This window comes from Echinops telfairi, unplaced genomic scaffold, assembly GCF_000313985.2.
Source record: "Echinops telfairi isolate 266 unplaced genomic scaffold, ASM31398v2 ScPeMD7_5;HRSCAF=22, whole genome shotgun sequence".
Classification (NCBI taxonomy): domain Eukaryota; kingdom Metazoa; phylum Chordata; class Mammalia; order Afrosoricida; family Tenrecidae; genus Echinops; species Echinops telfairi.
The window spans coordinates 9,691,609-9,700,668 of record NW_022103901.1 but is presented as its reverse complement, the minus strand read 5'-3'; the positions used below and the strand labels follow the sequence as shown (position 1 = coordinate 9,700,668).

General features: G+C 39.1%; 1 long non-coding RNA gene across 2 annotated transcripts in view; it reads left to right on the top strand.

The window, feature by feature from the left end:
* Positions 1–1,172: 1,172 nt before the first annotated feature.
* The window catches only part of LOC123521220, a 12,220-nt gene continuing 4,332 nt past the window's right edge, over positions 1,173–9,060 (top strand). The window contains exons 1-4 of one of the 2 annotated variants that reach the window (XR_006679696.1): positions 1,173–1,310; positions 1,948–2,123; positions 3,263–3,326; positions 3,811–3,847. This is a non-coding gene — a long non-coding RNA (uncharacterized LOC123521220). The remainder of the gene's footprint in view (positions 1,311–1,947; positions 2,124–3,262; positions 3,327–3,810; positions 3,848–9,060) is intronic. The other variant, XR_006679695.1, reaches the window with a different exon arrangement.

Below are 9,060 nucleotides of genomic sequence, written 5' to 3'. Positions count from 1 at the left end.
CTGACGACCAGCCTCCAGATCATGGATGGGGAGGTGGTGATAGTTGAAGTGGCTGGGTTTCTTCTCTCATGATCCACCTCCCAAGCTGCTTCCTCCACCACCTCCGTTTCTGCAGACCTAGCTGTTCACCCACCCTACTTTAGAACATCCGTTGTGGCCATACACACCACCCACCCCTGTCTAACTGCTTCTCCTCTTGCAGTGCTCTTACACTCAGCTTTGGATCTACCTGGGTGACACTTTCCCCCAACCATGTTGTGCACCTTGGGGTTTTGGGAGCATCCCCATACTCAGGCAGCAGTCCACATGAGCCTGGGAGATCCCTGGTAGATGCATTCAGGCTAGATTTCCTCACATAGAGGTTGCTGGCCAACCCAGGGTTCAACCCCATGCCCATTGGATAACTCTCCCTTATCAGTGCTGTCCTCAGACTCCTGGCTGTCTTCCAGTTGTCCGGCATAGGCTTTGGGTGCAGGCTTAGTCTCTGTATGCTCCTCGTCCTCCCATCAGAAGGCAGGTACTTTTAGAGCTCAGCCAAACAAAGGCAACTTGGGGCCAGGGCCCTGGCCCTCCAGGGCCACACCAGCCAAGTATTGCATAAAAGTGACTTGGCAAGCACAAGTGAATGAACAGCAAGCAAGAACATAACCATATTCAGTCTCGCCAAAGCCTTTTTCCCTGCAGAGGGATAGGTGGAAAACCAGAAGAAAATAGTGTCATGCTAATTGAGGAAGAAGACGTTTTCAGGGAGCATGAGTAACAGTGCCAAACACTGCAAAATGTTAAAAGGGACGGAGAAAACATCAGTGACTTGGCAATTAGTGTGTGCTCGGTGACTTTGGAGAGAGCAGGGCAGAAGGGAGCAGGTAAAAAACAGACTGGAATTGGGTCTGAGGAGTGTGTGAGAGGGGAATTACTATTATAAATCATAGTAAAACCAGTTCTGTCTGAAATCCGTGTATTGTTGTCAAAGTGCAGTACATCTGAATTACTTAGATAATTGCCTCCACCCTTTATCTGCCTTGCCTGTGGAGATTTGATTTAATACATCATTCAAAGTTCCATTTCCTCTTGATACCTAAAATGCCAACTGACTTGAAATCTGATGTGATGGGCTGGATGTATTAAAGAATACTAATTGCTTCTTCCTTTGTCTTTTGTTTTGCAGCAAACAATTTTTCCATCCCAAATCACTAATGAGCGTGAGTCTATGATAATGGTGAAGAAACTTTTTGCTACTTCTGTTTCCTGTATAACATATATAAGGGGACTATTTCCAGAGAGTTCTTATGGAGAACGCCATTTAGACGGTAAAGTTTAACTGAACGATTACTTTCACTCTGGGGCCCTATCTCTGTTTGGCACCAGGAAGCCTTTCACTTCTCACGGAGTGCGCTAATTCCCAGTTACAGGCCTGTTCCTCAACACCAGTGTGCTCATTCGCTATTGATGTTTTGTGGTTTCACTAATAGGAACCATTAGTTCCTGGCCAGATACCAAAAAACAGAAAAAGGAAAAAGAAATCTGTATGAATAAATGCAGTTAATCCTAAGCTATGCCTTCAAAACAGCAGCCAGATCTATCTCTAGTTGGATACCGTAGATTTGCATATTTTTGTGCTTCAATTATATTTGTTTTTTGAGGCTGTTTTAGCACTGAGGAAAGTCAGTGCTGCCAGCTTAAGAAAAAAAACAAAAAAGAAAAACAAAGAACTCTCCTCCCTATGAACACATATAAATATGCTGGAGGAAAATGTATACTCATGCCAAATATATTTGTTGATTAGCAGGGATAGTTAGACATTTTTTTTATTCCAGTGAGCGCTGTTCTCTCCATTGCTAGCTCTTCTATTCTTCTCTCTCTCTTTTTTTCTCTCTCTTTTGGTGTGTGTGTCCTCTTAAACTTATGATGACATCACTTTACACTCATATTACTTGTTATTTCTAGCTCCTTGTATTCCAAGAAAGAATGCATCTGAGACCATTGCTACTTAATTACTTCAATTTTTCGGACTCTCACATTTGCCTACAAAGCTCGGTTGTGATAACAATTTAGGACCTCTGGTTGAGTTGTCACTTCAATGGGAACAATCCTTTGGAAAGTGAAGAGTCACAAGCTTCTTTGTATGTTGCTATTTTTCTAAATCTAACTTTACTTAAAATTGATCTGTATTTAATGATATACTCTGTTCTTATTACAACTTCATTTTCTTAGGGAACATTCGATTCTGCACACTAACAGCAATGAGTTGCATGAGTGCTATTCACAGAAAACACTGTTGCAATCATGGGAAGTTTATTTGCACACAATTCTGACTTTTTTTGGTCTAATAGGTCTGTAATAGTGAATGTATTTATGTGTAGGAAATGGGGGAGGGTTTTCACTCTTGTTTGGAACATAGAATTGGAAAAAGACAACTTTGGGGTAACTAAGCACTTACTGTGTGCTAATCACTGCCCTAGGCATGGGTGTACTTACTGTTCCTTATAGTTTTATGTTTTTCTCTGTGTGTGATAGTTATGATGAAACTGTATCCCTCCTAATGTTTGTCCTTAAAGTAACATTCATGGTAAGAACTCTCCATGCCTCTATGTTACACTCTGCCTTGTAATCTCTAAATGTTACACAGAGAATAATTTTCATACTCTTCGTTTGAGGTAAGAGGTCACATCAATGTTAGAAGATGCAAACAGTATAAAAAAGTGAAATGATTCATGCCAAGTCAAATAAGAATCACTGATTTTGGAGTGATCTAAACCACTCTTTTACTATGATATTCCTCTTCCCTCAGTATAGAAAGATGGTTGGGTTTTAGAAGGAAATACATTTTGAGAGTAACCCATTGAAAAGTGTATCTTACTTATTTCTTTTATTGAAAGGCTGAGAAAAACTAAAGAAATGACTGAGATTGAGGTGTATGTTCTAAATTGGTCAGTGGAGGAGGTCTCAGTACTACTCTATGATGCTTAGATTTGAACAGAAGCAGAAGTGATACAAATGATTTTCCTATCAACTAGGCTGTGCCACACGGCAAAAGTGGGTAGGGCGCTGCTAAAGCATAATAAAAATTGGAGTTAAGCTACTAATCTATCTGAAGTTTGTTTCTAAAGTAATTATTTGCAGAATCAAAATACTTATAGAGGATGCTGAACTATACAAGCTATGTAAATGAAGTCATTAAAGAAAGTACACCCTTAGCCTAGACAGTTCAGTCCCATGATTATTCAGAAGATGAACAGAGACTTTGTTTTGATTCTTGTAGACCTCAATTTAAAAATCCTCCGAGAAGATAAAAAATGCCCCGGGTCACTGCATATTATCAAATGGTAAGTATTGAAATTTTGGAAAAGTTGAACATTATTTTTTACCATGGCTGAAATAACCCATAATATTTTTAGTTGGTAGACCATTTCCTTAAAATCATCTTTCTTTCCCTCTCTTTACAATTACTTAGTAATTTGCAATGATTATTTAATACTAAGGAAAGAAAATGGACTTGTATAGAGAGAAAGCTATGGATCAAAATTTGATTGATCAGTGTGTGCTCACCATTGTTCAGAATATTATGGGAGCCAAAAAGAAAATACAATGTGGTTGATTCCCTATTTCAAAATTGTTTGCGTATTATAAATTTCATTAACATATTAAAACATAGTAGGCATTTTAAAGAAACTATTAAACGAGAAAGTTGAAATAATTATCAATGTCATGTTCTTCAAAGAAAAACCGGTAATTGAATTATGTACTTGGAATTTTGTTTTTGGCTTTGTAACTGGTTCAAATTAATATTAGACATTTCTTTTTTGACAGGATCCAAGGTTGTTTTGATGCGCTGGAAAAGAAATATGTAAGAATGTTATAAAAAATGTATATCAGGATCAAAGACTCATCTCCTATTACTTAAAAAAAGTTTAGACTTTTATTTTGTTGTTGTATGTAACAGTGCTCCCAGTGCCTACATTCACATTCAGGATCTTGTTTCCTTTTATTTCATGTTATACAGTAATTTGATTTTTCGGTTGTCCATTGATGTCTCATTTGCATCAATTAGAAGCAAGCCGCTCCTTTTTTCTCTTTCACATGCTCTATCTTTTGACCCCAGAAATTCGTCTGAAGTTACTAGAAGAAAATCCACAGATGTGAATCAGGAATAGGGCTCTAGACCCCTGGTGGTGTAGGGATTATGAGTTGGACTGCTAACAGAAGGTCAACACTTCAAACTCACCAGCTGCTCCAAAGGAGAAAGATGCGGTTTTCTATTTCTGTAAAGACTCACAGCCTCAGAAGTCCATAGAGAACCTGTATAGGATAGGTCACTATGAGTTGGAGTCCGTGGATTAAAAACAATTTTTTTTGATTGTTTGAAGCTCTACTTGAAAAGATATACATATAAATGAAATTTCTGCCACTGGTCTTCCTAATCTCCCACGCCCCCTTTTTCCATCTGTGCCTTTTATTCGCTTGGTCCCAATTCCAAATATTATTTAAGAAATCATGAACGGAATAAGCCTTCTCTAGTACATTCATGCAATTATTTTTTTATTGAATAGTTATTACTTATGATTTACTCCAGACTGACTTGTGGGCTTGAGGGATACAAAGATAAAACACCCCAGAATCATGCACCCAAAGTGTTTATAGACCATAAGTTTATAGACCATAAGTTTATAGTGGGAGATAAGAGATATTTATAGCAGGGTTGAAGGTTAGCTGTTAAGACACTGCCTAGCTGTACCTATTATTAAAATATTGAAATATATGTGTACTCAAAAAATGGAAGCACAAACTCACTGCCATTGAGCCCATTCTGACTCCCAGAGATCCTGTAGGACAGGGATTCTGTCCCTGTGGATTCTGAGACTGTAACTCTTTACAGGAGTAGTAGATAATCACTCTTCTGAGACTTTAAGTGACCTTTCTTTTGCCATCCTGTCCCCCTAATCCCAGTGTGTCTTCTGGGGTCTGTCCAGACCTCACCACCATTCAGCAACTAAAGGATTAACACCTGCCTCAGATCTAGGTCAGCATCTTTTTGTTTGGTCAACCAGTACCTACACCACATTGAGCTGTTAAATACCCATGTTTTCATATCAATCAGTTTGATATTTTAATGTAAAAATTAAGAAAGATTTTGACTACCACCCCAATCAAACTTGTTAGAAAGTGGTGCATATGAAAGATGCTCACTTCATGCAATAGAAGGCATGAAAAGAAGGGGATCTACCCAATACCAAGGACCCTGGTGGCTTGGTGGTTACAGTGCTGGCTGCGAACTGAAAGGCAGCAGTTTACATCCACAAGCCGCTCTGAGGGAGGAAGAGACAGCTGTCCGTCTGGAGAGATCACATCTGTATGTAGTCCTATGAGCAGGAGCCAATTCGATGGCAGTGCGTTTGGACATCCCCAGTGGTAAGAGGCATGAAGGAAATCTTTGGGCAAAAGTGACCTGAGCTTTGAGGTTCCTTAGTATTTGGGCAGATTTCGAGGGGGAGAAGGTCACTCAGACCTATAGAACAATCCATCCAGGCAATTAGTATCACTTCCTGACTTTAGGGATAGGCAACATAGTGCGGAGTTTTGGAATCTGACCGTGAATTCTGGTTTGACATTTGATACCTGTGTGTGACTGAGCAAGTAACCTAACCTACTTCCTGGTACCTCAGTTTTTTAAATATATAAAATGGAAATAATACTAGTACTGAGCTCCAAGGGTTATTTGAAAGTTAAGTGAAGTTAAAAAAAAAAGTGGTGGTCTCAAACTGCAGTTTGCATCAGAATCAACAGGAAGATTTTACAACAGATTGCTTTACTACCCCAAAATTGCTGATACAGCAGATCTGGGATGGTACCTTACAGTTTGCATTTTAAATAATTTGTAGGTGATACTGATAAAGGAACCATATTTGGGAACCACTGGTCTAAAATATTTAGAACCATCAGTTTCTGGCACATAGTAAATGCTTGTAGTTCATTATTTCTTCAGATATTTAACCTGTGCCCCTGTGCCTAGGCACTAGATAAGACCGAAACAAGAGTAAGATGTTACTTCCTCTTCCTCTCAAGGAGGTCACATCCTAATAAAGGATCTCTTAAACAAATAGTACATGAGTTAACATAGATAGCAGTGTAATATACAGACTAGCTAGTTTGATGGATTTATTTTACTTAACGATCTTTATGACTAAATCAAATGAACTATTTTGGAGGGAACAAAACCTTAGATGGACATGTTAGACTTTAGTCTTGTGATTCTTCTCAGGGTGCTAGTAGGAAATGGTTGCGATTTTAAAAGTAATTTGAATAAGATCAACTTTGAATAGCTGTTGTCCTTAGGTGCCATCAAGTCAGTTCTGACTCACCGTGACTGTATGTGTAACAGAACTAAACACTGCCTGGTCCTGCACCATCCTCAGAACTGTGATTACGTTTGAACCCATTGTTGCAGCCACTGTGTCTCCTCATCCTCACTCTAAGGAGCACCCTGGCTATCCTTCCACAAAGACAGATTTATTCTCCTGGCAAACTAGTACTTTCAATATTCTTTGCCAGCACCATAATTAAAATAAATCAATTATTCTCTGGGCTTCTTCATTCATAATCCAGTTTTCACATACACGTAAGGCATACTTTTAGTTTTCAAAGTGACATTTTTGCTCTTTGACAAGCTAAAAAGATCCTTTTGCAGCTTATTAGCAACTTCAATAATTTTTTCATTTATCACTATGTTGCTTATTGGCCCAGTTGTGAGGACTTTTGATTTCATACATTGAGCTTTAATCCATACTTGGAAGGCTGTATTCTTTGGGTCTTCGTCAGTAAGTGCTTCCTTTCAGCAGGAAGGTTCTGTCAGTGACAAACTGCAAGTCGTTCCTGAGTCGTCCTCCAGCCCTGATGCTGAGGCCCTCACCTCAGACTGGGTGCTCAAGTCTGATGAAAGGACACACCTCTCCTGACTCTACGCCATCCAGTTTCCTCTTGGAAATGACTGCCTCTTGGTCTACGTACAGATTTATTCTGAAATTTCCATTCTTCACAATTCATCATTTTTTTTTTAAAATTCATCATTTTTTATAACCCACCAGTCAAATGTCTTTGCATAGTCAACAAAATACAAGTAAACATCTTCCAAGTTTTCTCTGCTTCCACCCAAAATCCACTCGATGCCAGCAGTGGTGTCCCTCACCCCACGACCTCTTCTGACTCCAGCTTGGCCTTCTGGTAGCTTTCTCTTGAGATACTGCTACGACTGGTTAAGCAGCATTTCACTTGCATGTAGTACTCATGATACTGCTTGAAAGTTTCCTTGTTCTGTTGGGTCACCTTTCTTTGGAATGGGCACACATACGGATTTCTACCAGCCAGTTGGTCAGGCAGGTGTTTCCCAATGTTCTGGGCGTAGACTAGTGAGTGCTTCCGGTGCTGTATCAGTTTGTTGAAACATTTCAGTTGGTATTCTGTCGGTTTCTGGGGCCTTATTTTTCACTAATTCCTTCAGTGAAAGGCATTCAACGCCTTAATTCTTCACTACCACCAGCTCTTGATCATATGCTACCTCCTGAAATGGTTGAGCATCCGCCGATTCTTTTTCTTTCAGTGACTGCATCATCTTTTTCTTTTTCTTTTTTTACTGCATCTTCTTTTGATGCTTCCTGCATCATTCAGAATTTTGTCCACAGAATCTGTCAATATTTCAATGTGATGCTTGCATTTTTTTCTTTTTTCTTTCAGCCTGAGAAGCTTCCCCAAAAGGGAAGTGTGTTCCTCCCTTTTGGTTTTCTAACTCTAGGGTTTTGCCCACGTCATGATTTTATCTTCTGGAGCCACCCATTGGAATTGTCGCTGCAGCTGTTTTCATTCTTCATTTCTCTCATTTACTGTACTCTAGGTTCAAGAGCAAGTTTCAGGCTCTCTAGCTTGAATATCTCGATAGAATGATGGGTGTTCTGTTGATGATTATTTCTGGCTGTGAAATTTTTGGTGATTCTGACATTCTTTTCTTTGTACTTTATAGTATTGCTTAGATTATTTCACATTAAGTAGGTGCACATATATTTTAGATAGTATTTTAAAAGGGACTGAATTACATGTAGCTTTCTCTTTTGTCTCTTCATTTCTATTCTTCATCCCTCAGCCTTCCAAATCACTGTCCATACTACATTCTTCCAAAAGAATAAGGCTGATCACGATACAATTTTGCCTAAATGTCTTCATTGGTTTTAAAATAAAGTCCCTCAACCCACACTCTTTAAGGAGTCCTGGTGGCAAAGTGGATGATGCATTGGGCTGCATCCCAAAGGATCCACAGTTTGAACCCACCCGTCTCCATGGCAGAAAGATGAGGCTCTCAGTTCCCACGAAGATTCACAACCTCAGAAACCCACAGGAGCAGTTATACTGTGAGTCAGAATTGATTCATTGGTAATGAATTTGTTTTTTTGTTTGACCCACTTTGTGTGAATCCAATTTATACTTCAGCTTAAATATCACTTTCCCAGCGAAGTCTTTCCTGACAACCTTTTCTTCCCCTCCCTCCTGGCCTAGACTGGACCTCTGTTGAAGGTTTTCATAACACCCTGTGCTGCTGCTTCAGAGCAGCTGACATGGTAATTGTAGAGCTGTTTTTTGTTGCTGTTTAATCTTGGTCTTTCTTACTAGTCTTTATGTGCTCTGAAATCAGAAGTTATGCCTGTTTCTGAGCGAATGAGTGAATTATTCATTTAATATAAGTAAAATGTAGAGTTCACAGTATACAGGCACACCAAAGCACAGTGTAATAAAGTAACTATTTTGATAAAGTGGATCACATGAAAAATTTTTTCTAGCGCATGTAAAAGTAATTTCTGTACTCTTGTGGCCTATAAGTGTGCGTCATGAAGTTTGAAATACTGTAAGAATTGCCAACATGTGAGCCAGAGATACAGAGTAAGCACATACTGTTGGAAAATGGTGTCAGTAGATTACAGGTAACGGGTTGCCAAAGCTTTCAGTTTATTAAAAACACTTTGTGCAGAGCACAGTAAAGTGAAATGCAATAGAACAAAGCCTGCCTATAGTTTTTTT